At 44.5% G+C, this 19978-nt stretch overlaps 1 protein-coding gene across 6 annotated transcripts in view; it reads left to right on the forward strand.

The window, feature by feature from the left end:
• Window positions 1-19978, forward strand: part of SPIN1 (spindlin 1) — an 80160-nt gene that overhangs the window by 1218 nt on the left and 58964 nt on the right. The window lies entirely within an intron of this gene.

Here is a 19978-nt window from a genome sequence, read left to right on the forward strand (position 1 = left end):
CGGGCCGCGCGCCTTTGTTCGCCGCCCCCGCCAACATGGCGGCCGCCCGGCCCGCCCGGCCGCGGGCCCCGCGCGCTTTGTTCCGCAGGCCCGGGCGCCGGCGGGCGGGGGGCGGCGGGGGCGGGGCGCGGCGGCGTTGCATAACCCGCCGGGCGGGGCGGGGGACGGGACCCCCGGCGGGGCGGGGCGGGGGAGGCGCGGGGCGGGGCCGCGGGGCCGTCCTGCTCTCCTCCCTGCGGGCTCGGGTGGTCTCCCGCCCCGGCCGGGGTCTCCCCCTCGCGCCCCCTCGTCCCGGTGACCTTGAGCGCGCTGCGCCCCGGGCGCCGGGATGAGCCGCAGGGCGCGGAAGCTTGCGCAGTGCCCGGGCTGGGCTGGCGCGCCTGCCCGGCCCTGGTTTGGGGGCGCGCGGTGGAAAGGGCCGGGAGGGGGGCGCCCCGCGCGTCGGTGCGGCGGCTGGTCCTGGCGCGTGTGCCGGCGGGTTCGTGTCCGGACGGGGTTCCCGTGCCCGTCGGGGCTGTGTTGGCGAGTCCATCAGGAGGCCGGCAGGACAGCCTCAGCCGAGCGACGTGCGTGGACCGCGGACCGCAGGCCTGCCCAGATGCCAGCACCTGTAACTTTCTTGTGTTGGAATTTTCTGGAAGGAGCTCTGCAGTCTGGGAGGGCGATGGAGGGGGCAATCCCGGCCTTCTGCGCCGCTTTTGTTAGGAAAGCCTGCCCTTGGGTGTTCCCAGGGCGGGCCGAGTGCGTGAAGGCCCTTCGGAGGTGGCGGCATTTCACACGGGGTCGGGGAGGGGGGCTTCCCTCAGCCCGGGTGGGTGGGCAGCACCCCCAAGTCACGGCCGCCGGGCATTTGCAGAATATTCATTCTTCGCCTTGATGACAGCAAGTGAAGGTCGCACAGTTTGGGTCAGAATTACAGAAAGTGGGTATTAGCTTCTTGTAGAAATAAAAGGATTTTATCTTCATCTTGAGTAGCGAAGCGATGTCGAGATGCTGCGAAATGGGCAAAGCAAGAAAAGGCCTTTCTTCTTATGCTTCATGTTTAGCATAGAAATTTTTTAAAAAGACTTCGGCGGGTCCCAGGAATTTTGCTAGCACTGCCCTGCCAGTACCTTCCGTTCCCAGTTCAGGATACAGTAGCGGTATTTACTTAGTTGCTTAAGGTGGTGTGTTATGTGTGTACGCCTTGGTGTGACGGGGCGGGAAGGAGAGCACGAGCCGGGGAGCAGCAGGCTGGGGCAGAGGGAAACAGGTTCTCGGCTGAGCAAGGAGCCTGTGTTCGGGCTCCATGTCAGGACCCTGAGACCGAGCCGTGAGCTGAAGGCAGACGCCTAGCCATCTGAGCTGCCCAGTGCCCTCCAAGGTAGTGTCGGTGATGCGCGTTCTGAGATGCTGCAGGAAGAACAAAGGGTTCCTTGGTCACCTCAGTTTGGGAAACCGTGCTGCTTTCTGTCCTCCCTTAGGGTCAGAGTTAACAGCATCAAATACTGTAGTGCTGTTTCCATAGTTGGCTGCAGACCTCGTTTTGTTTTGTCTTCCTTCAGCACCCGTGGAATCCAGGTCACAATGAAACATTGGTGGTTGCTCTCCTCAGAGTGCATCCTAGGTAGTTTACATACCTGTACCTTCACTGGGGACCGGCAGGTTGGTGTGGTTTGTGAGTGCGTGTGCATCTCGTGGACAGTATCTCGGATCTGGCTCTTCGTCTTAAGATAGGAGAATCATTAATTTGACGTTGTAAGTGCGGAGATTTAATCACAGTGTTTTCATTTCCCCCGACTTCACCTGATTGCGCACACACTCATAGCTTGACTTGCTGCACTTCTTAATTTTTAGCATTTTTTCCTGGTACATTAAAAATATGTGGCAAAGATACTATATCTGAAGGATTAATCATATGGGTTATTTATAGATTAAAAACAATGCTGTTGAGTATATCTTTTAGTTTAGTTAGCAGAGTCTTTATAGCTGAGAAAGAGCAGTCAATACATATCTACATAAATACTTACTTATATTTACTGATGCCTTAATTAAATGTTTTCTTTGCTGTTCCTTGAATGAGAAGAACTTGGAGGAGGGAATCAATTATTTTGCCCAAGTATTTTGTTCGATTTGGCAGACATGGTGTTGTGAAAAGGCTGTAGACTCTGGAGTTGGCCTTGGAGATACCATGGCCTTCAGCTCTGGAGAGTCTGGGTGGAAATCCAGCCCCACAGGTGACTGGTCTGAAGCCACACAGATGATCCCGCCTACCTCGTGAACTTGCCATTTCTTAGCTGTGAACTGGGAGGAGACGCGCCCCACAAGGCTGTTGCAGGAATTAAGTGGATTTGTAGGGTTCTCAGGGCAGTCCTGAAATGCAGTCACCACTGCCAGTCATTGTTGATTTCCTTCCCTTCCTGCTTTTGAACTTTGCTGTAGTTACTAGCATGGTGTCGTTAATGTTGAGGTGAACGGTTTACTTAGTTATGCGCCAGTATTCAATGTAATTTTAATTCTTTGTTGGGTGGTTATGGGCTTAAAATTGCCATAAGTTCTTACTAAAATGCATCATGTGTGGGCATAATACATAAAGATGTGCCTTTGTAGACCTACCGTCTGGTAGAGAAGATCGGCATGTACACCATGAGGGAGTTTGATGCTGAGGGCATCTGGAAGAGAAGGCAGTGCTCCAGCAGGGTCAAGAGTGTAGAGCAGGAGAGCAAAGAAGTCCAGGTGGAGGGACAGCAGCAGCAGAGGCACGTGGAGGGTATTTGAGACCATCCTGGATTTGAATCCCAACCAAAGATTGACCTGTGTTAGCATTTACTTGTGTGAGTGTGTTTGTCTGTTGAACAGGTCGAGAACATCTACTTCATCAAGTGTCAGCCTCTAGGGCTCTGTAGTGGGTGCACCTTGGGCACCGATGATGGTGATGATGACGTTACCACTGCTGACATCACCTGTAGTTCACATGGCCGGTGTTTGTGGCATGAAGTCAGGAGCAGCTTTTACATCATTCTGCATACCCCGTCAAGGCTGCTGGTGTGGGCAAAGCCTTTGGAAGGCATTACCAGCATGAAAGGTGGCCCTGGAGGAATGTACTGGCGCAGGATCTCTAGTCCAGCCTGTGGGAGGTGGTGGATGAAGCCATTTGGGATGAGGGAAATTGGTCTGGAGTCACTAGAATGTTAAATGTGTTGAGTTTTGGGGGCAGAAGGGGTGGAGGGAGAAGGGTCCATTCAACGTGGATGATGTTTTAGCCAGTATTGACAGTGTAATTAAAGAGACTAGTAAAGCATTTTTTATACCATTGTAGATATTTTTAGACTGTAGTACCCTCTTTTTTTAAAAAAAAGGCAGGGACTCTGGCTGGCTCAGTTGGAAGAGCATGTGACTCTTTATTTATTTATTAATTTATTATTTTTAAACATTTAATTTAATTTAAATTTTGTGTGTCTGTGTGTGTGTGTTCCAAAATTCATTTATGCACCACACCCAGTGCTCCATGCAATACGTGCCCTCCACAGTACCCACCACCAGGCTCACCTAGCCCCCTACCCCCTCCCTTCCAAAATCCTCAGTTTGTTTCTCAGAGTCCACAGTCTCTCATGGTTCGTCTCCCCCTCTGATTTCCCCCAACTCACTTCTCCTCTCCATCTCCCAATGTCCCCTGTGCTACTCCTTAGAACATGTGACTTTTGATCCTTAGGGTCATGAGTTCAAGCCCCATATTGGATTTAGAAATGACTTAAATAAAAATAAACAAGGTGGAACAACTTTTTTTTTTTTAACTTAGATTATATTTGTTTATAATAAGTTCAGTTTGTTTATAGTTACATCCTTATAGCGTAGGTGTAATTTTTGGACCTGTTTGTGTTTAAATGAGCTCTGTAGTCCTAGATACATGAATCTATGTTTATAGATTTATATGTGAATGTATGTTTATATATTAGCTAGTTATATATCTTAATCTTAATTAGCTAGTTATATATCAATATTAATTAAATATTAATTAATTGCTTAATATAATAATATTAATTAATCTTACTTGATATTAATAGGTCCTGACAAGTGATCAGAATGTCCTTTTTCTTGTGTACAGGGTTGGGTTGTTGTTAGTATCTTTTTGCTTTTATCTCTTTTGAAACCACTGTGGACCCATGGATTTTTGTGTATTCAGTGTGTTTTAATCAAGTAGTCCTCATTTTCCCCACTTGGGCGTGGTGCAGTTCCTTTAAGCCGAATCTCTGGGGGCACCTGGGTGGCTCAGTGGGTTAAGCCGAATCTCTGTCCTTGGATGCCACCCCATTCATCTTTGAACCGTTTGTTGCTTTCTGATACTAGATGTCTAAGACTTTGTGCTTTCCTGATCAGCTAGTTCTTTCTGCTCCTTCTATTGGGGTTGGAACTTAGATACCAAAATCTGGTGCAGTGGGTCTGTATTGCTACTGGGATGTCTCTACTCTCATTGGACAGGTTGGGAAATACATAAAATTTGATTTTATATTGATATTTTCTGTTTAAATGTAACATTTAACATTGCAGGGTTTTGTTTTGTTTTGTTTTGTTTTTTTTTAAAGATTTTATTTATTTAACAGACAGAGATCACAGGTAGGCAGAGAGGCAGGCAGAGAGAGAGGAGGAAGCAGGTCCCTGCGGAGCAGAGAGCCTGATGTAGGGCTCTATCCCAGGACCCTGGGATCACGACCTGAGCCGAAGGCAGAGGCTTTAACCCACTGAGCCACCCAGGCGCCCCCATTGCAGGGTTTTTACTTTATCATTTTTTCTGTAACGTCGAAGATTTGCATTCTTTGCAACTTTGCTTTCATTGTTCTGCTGTATATAAATGATGTTTGAAAACACCAATAACAAAGTGTTGTTTGTATTTCATTACAGTTCTTCTGTTCTTAAAAGTTCTTAAACTGCGTCCACGTATGGATGCACAGTTGATGTTCTGAATTATAAAATGACTTAAAAATACTTTTTTTCGGATTATGTTACCAGTTTAATTGCTAGTTTGGCTTATTTGTATGAAATCTTTATTTATTTTAAAAAAGATTTTATTTGTTTATTTGACACAGACAGAGACCACAAGCAGGCAGAGAGGCAGGCAGAGAGAGAGGAGGAGGCAGGCTCCCTGCTGAGCAGAGAGCCCGATGCGGGACTCGATCCCAGCACCCTTGGATCATGACCTGAGCCGAAGGCAGACTCTTTAACCCACTGAGCCATCCAGGCATCCCAAAATCTTTAGGTTTTAAGTGTTTCATTAATTTTTGTTTAATGTACTTTAAAAAATGTTAGTATGTAAAATGTGTGTGTAGTTCAAAGGCAAAGCTGTGGTAGAAGGGTATGCTCCTAGTTCTCCCACTGCTGTCCCTGCACTGTTCCCGTCGTGCCCCCTTTCTTTTTTTTTTTTTTTTTAAAGATTTTATTTATTTATTTGACAGAGATCACAAGTAGATGGAGAGGCAGGTAGAGAGAGAGAGACAGGGAAGCAGGCTCCCTGCTGAGCAGAGAGCCCAATGTGGGACTCGATCCCAGGACCCTGAGATCATGACCTGAGCCGAAGGCAGTGGCTTAACCCACTGAGCCACCCAGGCGCCCCTCGTGCCCCCTTTCTATTTCTGGTTTATTCGCCCAGTGTTTAATTTTTGCAAATAGAATCCCGGACTCCTATTTTTATTTCCTTTCGTTTTTAAACAGACGGTAGAGCTCAACACTGTTCTTTATTTTTAATTAATATATTGTGGAGATTGCTTTGTATAAGCTCTTTTCTATTTTTTTGTGCTTGTAGTTTCCCGAATGATGAACGTGGATTGTTGATATTCTGTTGCTTTTATAAATGTTGCTGCAGGGAATAACCTTATGGATATGTTTTTGTATTTGTGCACATTTAGCTTTAAGATAGTGAGATTGTTGGGTAAAAGATAGATGTGTTTGAAATTTTTTTAGTGTCAAAAAATTAGAGTTTAAAAAGTTGGATCTGATTATGTCACCCTTTTACTTAAAGCTCTCAATGGCTTTAAGTACTGAACTTGGTGCCATGATCTCAGGGGTGCACCCGATGTTTATTCTTCGGCACCTCAGCCGCGTCTGACGGCACATCTCCCCTGGCTTTCCGTGCTCCAGCCGTGCGCGTCAGTCTTCTGTGCCTGGCATCTTCTCCACAGAAGGCACTGGTTCTTTTTCCTTTGCCTGGAATTTTTTTTTTTTTTTTTTTTTTTTGGTCCTGTTGTAGTTCTTCCTTGTCGTTTTTTAGAGTTTGTATCAAGCACCACCTTTTTCATGAGATTCTTCTTGCGTGAGCTTGCAGATTTTCATGAGAAAGGCAAAAAAGTCTAAAGAACTCTGTGTGTCTATCACACGTTACAACAGCCATCAGTTTTCTGAAGTTCTGGAGTTGTGTTCCTGACTCTCCTGTAGTCAGGCTCGCTTGTTAGAGACAGTGCTGTCCTTATTGCTACTTACAAAACTACAGTGTAAATTAATGTGACGTAGTGAGTTTTTATTTTCTCTAGGAAGTTGAGCTTTATGAAAGCAGAGACTATTCCTGGTTTTGCCTCTAATTACTTTTCTAGTTCTCAGCTCAGTGCCGTGGTTGTTGAGTGCTCAAACCTCCTGGGCAGTTGTCTAAGGAAAGATGTTGTGTAGTTATGTCTGGTCTGCTAGATGAGACAAGATGGAAGTTTTGTCTGTTGTGATGCCTCTGACTTTGGTCTTGGACTGCACACATGGCCCAGGAGGTGGGACTCTCAGGGAACCTGGGTAAAAGATGTGCCACCATAGCAGCCTTGCCAGGCCAGCCCTATCTGGTCTCAGTGAGGGGAACCAGCAGGCGGGTGGAAGAAGGCTCCAGACGTGCTGTGGTGTGTGCTGCACCCTCCGCCCACTGTATCAGCAGCTCTCTTGGGGCCCAAACCAGAAACAGGAAAGGAAGTTCTGAGGAATGTGGTTCAGTCTAGCCAAGTTAAAACATAACGGAGCAAAATGATGATCTCAGGCTTTTAAATTCCATCTCAGGTTCCATGTAAGAGACCTTAAAGTTTCTGTGAAGGCCCTAAAAAATGCAAATTGAATTCCAAATTCCTAAACCAGAGCATTGATAAGAAGTGGAATCCTAAAAATTGGATTAAGAAATGTGGGGTCAGAGTCTGATTAAGCTGGAGACCTACTGAATTCTACTGTGCTACTTTTGGCAGTAGAAGCAGCTTTTCCAACCCTTGTGTGGGGAACTTCATCTCCCTTTGCCTGGCAAACCTGTAATTGCCTGCCCTCCCCCAAGGATCGACCCAGCAGGCCCCAAAGTGGGAGGTATAGAGTGTGACTCAGGAGGAGATCCAAAAGATTGTCTGGTTTGCCCTTATATAGGTAGGACCTGGGGAGGATTTGTGGGAACGGATCTTAAGGGTGGAAGGGACAAGGTGGGCAGGCGGAATCTGTTGCTCAGGGCTTACCAGCAGGCATTCTGGGATAGTTTTGTAGCTCGAGGGATTAGAGTGCTGGTTGATTGCCTGAAACAAATCAAAAGGCGGTCTGTCGGAGCCAAGCTGGAATGCCAGGACGGTGTCGGTATACCAGGAGGAAGAAGGCATCTAAAGGCTCAGGGAGATTGGTGTGTGGGAGCAGCCTTGTTGTGAAAGATCTACTGCACACCCACCCTGGGAGGATTGAGATGCCTTATACTGCGGTTTGCAAGGGGAGCCCCAGTACCCTACAGAGCTCCGGTCACTTTTCTCAGTGGGAACTGCAAGATTCATAAATGTGGTGGTGATAGTTGGATCCTGGAGGGGCATGTCTGTGGAATGGCCTTGTTTTATTGTATTTTATGTATTTTTATTTTACTTTATTTTATTTGAGAGAGCGTGTGAGTAGGGTGAGGGGCAGAGGGAGAAGCAGACTTCCCTGCTGAGCAGGATCATGACCTGAGCTGAAGGCAGATGTCTAACCACCCAGATGTCCCATATTTATTATTTTTTTAAAGATCTGTTTATTTTTATAGACAGAGCAAGTGAGCAAGCTGGAGGAGAGGGAGAGAGAATTTCCAGCAGACCCTCCTCCCCCTGGTTATGGGGCTCCATCCTGTGACTCTGAGACCATGACCTGAGTTGAAATCAAGAGTTGGAAGCTCAATCGACTGAGCCACCCCTGTGCCCTGGAATGGTTTTGGTTTAATTTAGAATTAATGTTTGGGTTGCACCTACCAGTAATTTCTTTGGCTTATTCTGGTATTTAATCTTAAGAAGTTTTTTTTAAATTGACTCAGTAAAAGACAGAAGTGATACTATGTGCTTCCACTTATAATTACTTTTCATAATTTTTAAAAGATTATTTGCTTATTTGTCACAGAGAGCACAAGCAGGGGGAGCAGCAGGCAGATCAGGCCTAGGGGGAAGCAGGCTCCCTGGTGAGCAAGGAGCCCCATGTGGGACTCGATGCCAGAACCCTGAGATCATGACCTGAGCTGAAGGCAGATGTTTAACTGACTGAGCCACCCAAGTGTCCCACTTTTCATAATTTCTAAGGTATTAGTCTAATACGATAGGATTAACCTAAGGTATACACAGTTTTTCAATAAATTATGTCATTGGTGGGACTGTAATTTGATAGAACCTTGTTGACACTTTTAGAGAGAGTGGGGGAGGGGCAGAGGGAGAAAATTTCAAGCAGACTGCCTGCTGAGTACAGAGCTTGATACAGGGGTTGATCCCAGGATCCTGAGATTATGATCTGAGCAGAAACCAAGAGATCAATGCTTAATTGACTGAGCCACTCAAGCGCCCCTATATTTAGATGTTTCTAAATGTCTATACTGTTGTGCTTTGCTGTTCCACTGATAGGAATTAGTTGTACAGGTGCATTTGCTGTGAGGACGCAAATCTGTATGTGTAAGATATTTCATGATTGTAATTGTGATATGACTAATTTGAAACACCTGTCCAATGTTGGGGCTAGGGCAAAATAAGTGAATTTTATATCCATACACTAGACTGTCCTGTTACTATTACAAATAAGAGGAAAATTTTACCTAGTAAGAAGGAAGTTACAGAACTGTGTTTGCATTGCTTGTATATGTGTGTTTTAAGATGTGTGTATGTCTTTGTGTCTGTGCTTTTAAGTATTTGCATAATAGTTTGTTCGATTCACAGCAATCTTATAATTGGTTAATTCTGGGGGTGGGCCGGTGGGGGAAGGCAAGAGGAGGGTTCTGGCTAACACAGTAACAGTTTGGCTCTAAATGGCATACTCTGAGTTACAGTAGCAGATTTACCTTCCCTTTGAGAACTGTTGACTTCACAGTCTTGCTTTTTCTTTCCAGTGTGTGTGTGTGTGTGTGTGTGTGATGCATAGAAGTAGTGGTACATTCACCGCGTGTGACACGCTAACTGGGACTAGTCAGGAATTTCATGTATGTGGTCACTAGAGTTGCAGTTTCATGCACGTGTTGTACTATTCATGGGGCTTCATTCTCAATAAACATTGGAATGTTTCCAGCTTAAGATTGTTAGTTCAGGGGCGCCTGGGTGGCTCAGTGGGTTGGGCCGCTGCCTTCGGCTCAGGTCATGATCTCAGGGTCCTGGGATCGAGGCCCTCGTCGGGCTCTCTGCTCAGCAGGGAGCCTGCTTCCTCCTCTCTCTCTCTGCCTGCCTCTGTGCCTACTTGTAATCTCTCTCTGTCAAATAAATAAATAAAATCTTTAAAAAAAAAAAGATTGTTAGTTCAGGTTTGTTTGTTTGCTTATTTATTTATTTGTTTATTTAAAAGATCTTATTTGAGGGAGGGAGAGCTAGAGCACAAGCAGAGGGGGAAGGGACAGAGGGAGAGGGAGAAGCAGACTCCCCACTGAGCACCCTGGTCACGGCTTGACTCCAGAACCCAGGGATCATGTCCTGAACTGATGGCAAATGCTGAACTGATTGAGCCACGCAGGTGTCCCAAGTTGGGATCAGATTTGGATGTAGCGACGGGAATCCATGTGTGGGTGTTGCCGTCACCTTGGGGGTCTGCTGCGTGTGGAGGAGGAGGGATGAAGAGTGTTTGGGAGGCAGTCTGAGGACCGCAGTGCAGGTCTAAGAAAGTTAAGCAAGGCCAGTGAGGAGTCTTCAGCCAGAGTTGGGAGTCATAAGGGTCCCTTGTCCTTCAAGAGTAAGCCTGCTTTAGTATTCTGCTTGTGGCTGGTCATTGGCTAGAAGCAGCCTGTGGGAAGTGGGGTGCTGGTGTGGAGCGTGTTGGTGGGTTCAGAGTGGAGCAGCTCCCCATGGTAGGAGATCAAGAGGCTCATTTTCATGGCTGTCACAGGGCTCACCTGAGTGGACTTGCTGTGAACTTTTGGGTATGCGTTTCTTGCATACTTTTGTGTTCGGTACACTTAGGAGTAGAATTGCTGAGTCATGGAGTAGGTCTATGTTCAGTATTAGTAGATAATGCCAGACTTTTCCAAAGGGGATGTATCAGTTTCTTTTTTTTTTAATTTTTATTTAAAATTTTTTTTTTAATGATTTTATTTATTTATTTGAGAGAGAGAATGCGAGCGAGCATGAGAGGAGCGAGGTCAGCGGGGGAACAGACTCCCCGCCGAGCAGGGAGTCCGATGTGGGACTCGATCCCTGGACTCCAGGATCATGACCTGAGCCGAAGGCAGTCGCCCAACCAACTGAGCCACCCAGGCGCCCCAGATAGACCAGTTTCTATTCTTACACAGTGAATGAATGTATCCTGGTGGCTCTACATCCTCGCCAATATTTGGTATTGTTGGTCTTCGTAATTGTAGTCGTTAGTGGTTGTGTGGTTGTATCTGGTTCCTGCTTCCTCAGTTAGATGGGCCATGTATTTATCTTGGTCCGTGAAATGTGAGCAGAAGAGACTCTTGGAATCAACTTGAAGAGCAGTGGTGAGACGTGCCACATCCCCTTCCTCCTGCCAGTGATGTTTCCAGATGCAGCTTCCTGTAGTGCTGGTCGTTGTGTGTCCACAGTGAGCAGAAACCAGAGGCTGGTACAGGAGGGGTGCGGCGGAGAGAAGAGGAGGGTGGGGGGTGGGGGGTGGGGGGTCGGAATTCTTTTGGGTTAAGTTTTCTTAATTTAACCAAAGGATACTTAACATAACCTGACAGATAAATCTTTTTTTTTTAAGACTTTATTTTTTTTAAAAGACTTTATTTATTTGACAGACCGAGATCACAAATAGGCGGGGGGTGGGTTGGGGGGGGTAGGGAGCAGGCTCCCCGCTGAGCAGAGAGCCTGACGCGGGGCTCCATCCCTGGACCCTGAGATCATGACCTGAGCCGAAGGCAGAGGCTTAACCCACTGAGCCACCCAGGTGCCCATTTTAAGAGCAGTTTTCACAGCAAAATTGAGCAGAAAATAGAGTTCGCCTGTATCTCCCTATTCCCTGACCACGTAGGCCTGCCCAGCCTCCCCCACTGTCAACATCCTGCACCAGATTGTACATTTGTTACAATCACTGAACCTTTGTTGACACATCATCACCATTCTAAGTCCGTAGTTTTATGTTAGTATTTACTGTTGATGGTGTATATTCTATGAGTTTTGATAAATATGTGGTATGTATCCACGGTTATAGTTGTCATACACAGTGGTCTCACTGTTCTTAGAATCCTTTCTGTTCTGCATATATATATAAAGATTTAATTTATTTATGGGGCGTAGAGCATGTGAGTGTGGTGAAGGGGAGAGGGAGAAACAGATGCCCTGCTGAGCAGGGAGCCTGATGTGAGGCTCGATCCTGGGACTCTGGGATCATGACATGAGCTGAAGGCAGACAGTTAACCCACTGAGCCACGCAAACCCACTGAGCCACGCAGGCGCTTCTCTTTGTATCTTAATTCTGTTGTGGTCAGAACACCATTTAAAAGCTTATGAAATTTTTGAAGCTTGCTTTATAGCCCAGCATGTGATCAATTGTTGTAAATACCCAGTGTGTGCTAGGAAAGAATGTGCTTCTTTTTCTTTTTTTATTATTATTTTTTTAAAGATTTTATTTATTTATTTGACAGAGAGAAATCACAAGTAGATGGAGAGGCAGGCAGAGAGAGAGAGGGAGGAGGAAGCAGGCTCCCCGCTGAGCAGAGAGCCTGATTCAGGACTTGATCCCAGGACCCTGAGATCATGACCTGAGCCGAAGGCAGTGGCCTAACCCACTGAGCCACCCAGGCGCCCAAGAATGTGCTTCTCAGTTTGTTGGATGCAGTGCCTATATGTTAGTTCAACTTGGTTAGTCATGTTGAATTTAACATACTCACTAGCTTTTCCTTTTAGTCTACTGGTTGTATGGCTTAGCAACAGAAATGTATTAATATTGCGATCTTGCATTTATCTGTTCCTCCTTAGTGTGGTAGTTTTTGCTTTATGTATTTTGAGGATATATTGTTAGGTGCATACATATTTAGAATTGTAGGTCTTCCTCATCAGTTGAGGTTTATTTTTTTATTTTTAAATTTTTTTTAAAAGATTTTATTTATTTATTTGACAGACAGAGATCACAAGTAGGCAGAGAGGCAGGCAGAGAGAGAGAGAGAGAGGGAAGCAGGCTTCCTGCGGAGCAGAGAGCCCGATGCGGGGCTCGATCCCAGGACCCTGAGATCATGACCCGAGCCGAAGGCAGCAGCCCAAACCACTGAGCCACCCAGGCGCCCCGAGGTTTTTTTTTTTTTTTTAAAGATTTTATTTACTTATTTGAGAGAGAGAGAGAGAGAATGAGAGAGGTCAGCAGGAGAAGCAGACTCCCTGCGGAGCAGGAAGCCTGATGTGGGACTCAATCCCAGGACTCCAGGTCATGACCCGAGCCGAAGGCAGTTGCTTAACCAACTGAGCCACCCAGGCACCCATCACTTGAGTTTTTAAAACACTATTAAGTGTCCCTTTTTAAGGCAAAAATATTGTTAGGATAGAGTTTATTTAGCTGAATATTAGTGTAGTTGCACTATCTTTTCTCTGGTTAATATGTGTAAGGTATGCCTTTTTTTGCCCTTTATTTTCATACTTTCTGTGTACTTGTATTTTGAATGAGTCTGTTGTCAATAATGTATAGTTGGAATTTAAACAATCTAGCCTGACAATATTTCTTACATTTGGAACCTTTGGTCTGTTGACACTTAACCAAATCAATGACATAGTTGGGTTTAAATTTTATCTTAAGTATTTTCTCTTTATTATACTTGCTTAATGTACTTTTTTCTCTCCTTTTTTGTTTTTCTTTGGGTTCTCTCTTTTTTTTTTTGTTAACCTGGAAGGTTTTTATTTTTTAAAAAGATTTTATTTATTTATTTGACCGAGAGAGATCACAAGTAGGCAGAGAGAGAGAGGAGGAAGCAGACTCCCTGCTGAGCAGAGAGCCCAATGCAGGACTCTATCCCAGGACCCTGAGATCATGACCTGAGCCGAAGGCAGCGGCTTAACCCACTGAGCCACCCAGGCGCCCTAACCTGGAAGTTTTTAAAAACATCTGCTCTTTGATTTCTCAAAATGTAGTATTTTGTTATTTCCCTCTCTTCCTTAAACTCCATTTATCTCATTTTTACTTATATGCCACTGTTGGGTGCCTTTAATTCTGTATCTGTTTTATCTTAAGACATTATTAATTTGTATAATCCATAACCATTTAGATTTATCCTTTTCATTGTTTTTAATTCATTGCTATAATTCTAGTCCTCCATCTTTGAACATTGTCCTCCCTGGAGAACACTGTTTTATTTTTCTCATCCATTGTTACGACTGCTAAAAGTGAATTCTTTGATTATGTTAGCTAAAAATTTCACAAATTGATTTTTTTCCCAAGGCATAATTTTGATGTGTATTGAATTGTCTAACTTGTTGGTTTTCTTCTAAGGTGTGCAAAGAAGTTCCTGAATTACATGTTGGGTTTCTGTTCTCTTTATGAGAAGGAAGCTGTCACTCCTGTCTATTTTTTTTTTTTTAAAGATGTTATTTTTGTATTTGATGGAGAGCAAGAGCACATGCAGGGGGAGCAGGCAGAGAGAGAGGGAGAGAAGCAGGCTCCCAGCTAAGCAAGGAGCCTGATGTGGGGCTCAAACTCCAGATCCTGGGATCATGACCTGAACTGAAGGCAGATATTTAACTGACTGAGCCACTCAGGCGCCTGGGTTTTCTTTTTTTTTAATTTAATTTTTATTTTTTATTATTCAGTTAGCCACTTAGTATATGATTAGTTTTGATGTAGTGTTTAGTGATTTGTTAGTTGTGTATAACACCCAGTACCCCTCACAACACGTGCCCTCCTTAATAGCCAGCACCCTGTTAGCCCATCCCCCACCCCTCCCTCTGAAGCCTTCAGTTTGTTTCCCGGGGTCCATAGTCTCTCATGGTTCATCTCCCCCTCTGATTTCTCCGCCTTTTATGGTCTTTCTTTTTTGTGTGTGTATGTCTTTGGTTTTCAGCAGTTTTACTATGATGTGTCTAGGTATATATTTTTATGTATATTTTGTTCTTGCAAGTGTAATAAAGTCTGTACTGAAGTTCTTTTCAGTCTTTTGAAAAGTTTGTAGGCACCATCTTTTATAGTGTAGGCACTACAAAAAAAGTTTGTAGGCACTTGCCTAATACCTCCTTTTCAGAGTCCATTTAAAGCATATTAGACTTCCCAGTTTCTTACCCTCTTCATGCTTTGTTCTGAGTATTTTCTTCTAATTTCTCTTTGTTCACTAATTTTTAACAAGGTTAGCCTACTGTTAATGTCATCCATTAAATTTATTGTGCCTTTTTTTTTTTTTTTTTACTTCTGGAAAACCGTGTTCTTTGATATTGTGAAAGATTCAAAATAGCCAGAGTAAAATCAATGAATAATGGAAGTAATAATTAGTAAAAGTTTGTTGTGCACCCTCCAGACATATGTTTGCAAACCAGGAGCACTGAAATCAGAACATGGAATGAGGGTTAGGGGTATATTCTTATAAAGAAGCTTATATTATGGGCATCTGGGTGGCTTAGTGGGTTAAGGCCTCTGCCTTTGGCTCAGGTCATGATCTCAGGGTCCTGGGATTGAGTCCCGCATCGGGCTCTCTGTTCAGCAGGGAGCCTGCTTCCCTTCCTCTCTGCCTGCCTCTCTGCCTACTTGTGATCTCTGCCTGTCAAATAAATAAATAAAATCTTTAAAAAAAAAAAAAAAGTCTCTTTAGGCTAAAAAGCCTAGCCAAGGACTTGTCTAATTGTTTTCTGTTATAGGGAGAACCGTTTTTTCTTTTCTTTTTTTTAAAGATTTTATTTGAGAGAGAAGAGAGTGCACGAGCTGGGGGAAGAGGAGAGGGAGAAGCAGTGTCCCTGGTCCAGCATGGAGCCTGATACAGCACTGGATCCCAGGACCCTGAGATCCTGACTTGAGCTGAAGGCAGATGCTTAACCCACTGAGCCACCTGTGCAACCCGGAAGAATACATTCTTTTTTTTTTTTTTTTTTTTTTTTTTAAAGTTTTATTTTTTTTACAGAGAGAAATCACAAGTAAACAGAGAGGCAGCCAGAGAGAGAGAGAGAGGGAAGCAGGCTCCCTGCTGAGCAGAGAGCCCGATGCGGGACTCGATCCCAGGATCCTGAGATCATGACCTGAGCCGAAGGCAGCGGCTTAATCCACTGAGCCACCCAGGCGCCCCAAGAATACATTCTTATTGAACTTATGCAAAAGTATATACATTGACAACTTTGTTATAAAAATGTTACTAAAATGCTGTTAGTCATAGATAGCTTAAAGGAGAGGAGAAAAAGGGGTCCTTTAAATCAGGAAAACGAAGCATTAAACAGCCAGCAATGTTTTAAATGAAGTCATAAAAATCATGATCATCTTTATCAGCTTATTCAGTCTTCTGTAATTAATTCTTTGTCTTTTGTTAGCAGTTTTATGAATTCACCAGTTTCTGCATCAGAGTTTTGGAAATTCTTACCCCAGTTCAGTTTTACAATTTTAAGAGTTTCAGAGATCTTTATTCTAGAGTACTTGTCTCCAGGACTTCTCCGGGAATGTCCTTGAAGATGAAGCATTTTTGCAGGCATAGTTTTGTAAAGGCATCAGAGTAAAACGATAATTGTGACAAAAGACTTAAAATTTGGTGATGTTTGGGCGCCTGGGTGACTCAGTGGGATAAGCCACTGCCTTCGGCTCAGGTCGTGATCTCGGGATCCTGGGATCAAGTCCTGCATTGGGCTCTCTGCTCAGCAGGAAGCCTGCTTGCCTCTCTCTCTCTGCCTGCCTCTTTGTCTACTTGTGATTTCTCTGTGTCAAATAAATAAATAAAATCTTTAAAAAAAAATTTGGTGATGGTTAAAGGTCAGATGAGACATTAGTATAATGTATTTGGCAGGAGGGTTTGGTTATTTTTGTATTACGCAGTATTGTAAGACAGTAGCTGGAATTACGACTTAAAGCATATGCCAGAACATTTCAGATTCTTAAGATTTTCATATAATTTCTGTCACACTTACAGTATTTTATGGAAGTACAGTGTAAAGAAAGGCTGGTATTCTTATTTGGTAAGGCTTACCACATCTGTTTTATTGCATTTCACTTTATTGTGCTTTATGGATTCGATATTGTTTTTGTTCTTTTTTTTTTTTTTTTACAGATTGAAGGTTTGACAATCCTTTGTTGAGTCTGTTGGCGCCATTTTCTTTTTATTTGTTTAAAAGATTTTATTTTTAAAAATATTTTCTGGAGTCCCTGGGTGGCTCAGTGGGTTAGGCCGCTGCCTTCGGCTCAGGTCATGATCTCAGGGTCCTGGGATCCAGCCCCACATCGGGCTCTCTGCTCAGCGGGGAGCCTGCTTCCTCCTCTCTTTCTCTCTGCCTGCCTCTCTGCCTGCTTGGTCTCTCTCTGTCAAATAAATAAATAAAATCTTTAAAGGAAAAATAAAAAGTATTTTCTGTACCCATTGTGAGGCCCGAGCCCACAACCCCAGGTCTGGCGTTGCATGTTCTTATTGAGACAGCTCGGTGCCCTGGTGCCATTTTTTAAGCAGTATTTCCTTACTTTGTGTCTCTGTGTCACATTTTGATAATCCTCACAATAGTTCATACATCTTCACTAATGTGGTACTTGCTGTGGTGATCTTTGACCATTGATCTTTGATTTTGCTCTTGTAATTGTTTTGGGGCACTACAGACCATGACCAAATAAGGCAGTCAGCTTCATCGATAAAATGTTTTGTATGTTCTGACTGTTCCACTGTCTGGCTATTCCCCCGTCTCTTGCCATCCCCTGAGACACAACAATATTGAAAATAGGCTAACTAATCACCCTGTAGTAATCTCTGCATGTTCAGCTGGAAGGAAGAGCCACATGGCTCTCAGCTTTCAATCTGAAGCTAGAAATGATTGAGCTTAGTGAGGAAGGCGTGTTAAAAGCTGAAATGGGCTGAGATTGAGGCCTCTTGCACCAGTTAACCAAGCTGTGACTGCAGAGAAAGTTCTCAAGGAAATTCTGAGTGCTGCTCCAGGGAGCACATGGCGATGGGGAAGTGAAGCAGCTTGACCGCTGATGTGGAGCAAGTTGGGTTTGGATAGATGGTCAGAGCCGCTGCAGCACTCCGTGCAGCCAGAGTGTCACCCAGAGACAGGCCCTGACTCTTCAGTTCTGAGAAGGCTGGACGGGGAAAGGAAGCTGCAGAAGAGAAGTTTGACGCTGGCAGAGGTGGGTTCATGCGGCTCAGGAAAGAAGCTGTTGCTCGGACATGGGAGGGCAAGGCAACGCAGGAGGAGGTAGCGACGCAGCTGCTGCAGCAGGTGACCCTGAAGGTCTGGCTGAGAGAACCAGTGCCGGCGCCTCCATTCAACAGCATTTTTAGTGTAACGAACCAGCCTGGAAGTAGGTGTTATCTAGGACTTCTCGCTTACAGGAGAGAAGTCTGGTGCATGGCTTCGAAGCTTCAGAGGACACTGACTGTCTTGCTAGGGGCTAGTGCGGCTGCTGAAGCTGGTGGTCATTCACCATTCTGAAAATCTTAGGGGTCTTACGTAGTATGCTAAATCTACTCTTTTTGTGCTCTAGAAATGGAACAACAAAGCTTGGAGATAGCACGTCTGTGTACAGCATGGTCTGTGGAGTATATTAAGTCTACTGTTAAGACCTACTGTCAGGGGAAAAAGTCTCCTTTCAAAAAACAAATGACTGCTTGTTGACTGCGCACCAGGTCACCCACAAGTTCTGATGGAGATGTGCAGTGAGATCACTGTCTTCATGCTGGTAACACAGCATCCGTCCTGCAGCCCATGGATTAAGGAGTCATTTTGACTTTGAAGTGTTACTGAAGAAATACCTTTTGTAAGGTTATAGCTGCCATAGGTAGTGATGCCTCTGATGGGTCTGGGCAAAGTCAGTTGAAAACTTCTGGAAAGGATTCATTCTTCTTGATGCCGTAAACTACATTTGTGATTCATGGCCACAATGTCGGCGTCAACAGGAATTTGGAAGAAGTTGATTCCAGCCCTCATGGGTGGCTTTGAGGGATTCAAGACTGCGGTGGAGGAAGTCACTGCAGATGTGGGGGAACAGCAGGAGAAGCGGGATCGGAAAGTGCGGCCTGAAGACGGGACTGAACTGTTAGAATCCCGTGATCAACCTTGAACAGACGAGGACTTGCTTCTTACTGATGAACAAAGAAAGGTGGTTTCTTGAGATGGAATCTACACCCGGTGAAGATGCCGTGAAGACTGTGGAAATGACAGCAGAGGATTTAGAATATCACATGAACGTAGCTGTAACGCAGCAGCAGGGTTGGAGAGGATGGACTCCAGTTTTGAAGTTCTGTGAGTAAAATGCTACTATACAGCATCACATGCTACAGAGAAATTTTTCCCGAAAGATGAATCAATCCATGTGACAGACTCGATGGTCATCTTATTTTCAGAAATGATGACAGTCACCCAGCCTTCAGCCACCAACACTCTGATGGATTAATAGCCATCAACACTGAGGCAAGATCCTCCACCAGCAAAAGATTACATTGTTAATGTCTTTTTTTTTTTTTTTAAAGATTTTATTTATTTATTTGACAGAGAAATCACAAGTAGATGGATAGGCAGGCAGAGAGAGAGAGAGAGGGAAGCAGGCTCCCTGCCGAGCAGAGAGCCCGATGCGGGACTCGATCCCAGGACCCTGAGATCATGACCTGAGCCGAAGGCAGCGGCCCAACCCACTGAGCCACCCAGGCACCCCTCTTTTTTTTTTTTTTAAAGAAAGGAAAAAAAAAAACGTCTGGGTGGCTCAGTCGGGTAAGCATCTGTGTTTGGCTCAGTCATGGTCCCAGGGTTCTCCCTCTACCTCTGCCTGCCATTGCCCCCTTTAAAAAAAGAAGTCAAAAGCTTTAGAACGTTTGATCAGATAGGACTATAGTTTTTTTGTGAAGCGATACTTTGTTATCTGTTCAACCAAAGTGAAAAGATTTCTGTGGTAAGAACATGTAAAAAAAAACCTGCACAAAATTTAGCTCTTTCAGTAGAGAAGACTGACTTTACTAAGAAGTCAAAGACCTGTTAAAGACAATGTGGGACACAGGAAATTATTCTTGTAAGTTACTATATTAAAGGTGTAGAAAAATCTTTGTTTATAATTTCTTATTAAGAGCAGACAGGTAATTTGAAAAGAAGCTTGTCCATTTAACAGAAAGCCAAATTCTAATCTTGTACCAGGGTACTTTTGAAATTAAAATTATTTTTTTTTCTTTTAACTTAAATAAGTTCATCCTGATCTTAGCTTGACCACACACAAAACATCTTTTTTTTTTTTTTTTAAGATTTTATTTATTTATTTGACAGAGATCACAAGTAGTCGGAGAGGCAGGCAGAGAGAGAGGAAGGGAAGCAGGCTCCCTGCTGAGCAGAGAGCCCGATGCGGGGCTCGATCCCAGGACCCTGAGATCATGACCTGGCAGCGGCTTAACCCACTGAGCCATCCGGGCACCCACAAAATATCTTTTTTAAGATTCCTTTTTCCAGGGGCGCCCGGGTGGCTCAGTGGGTTAAAGCCTCTGCCTTTGGCT

The sequence above is a fragment of the Mustela nigripes genome, chromosome 9, assembly GCF_022355385.1.
Source record: "Mustela nigripes isolate SB6536 chromosome 9, MUSNIG.SB6536, whole genome shotgun sequence".
Lineage (NCBI taxonomy): Eukaryota > Metazoa > Chordata > Mammalia > Carnivora > Mustelidae > Mustela > Mustela nigripes.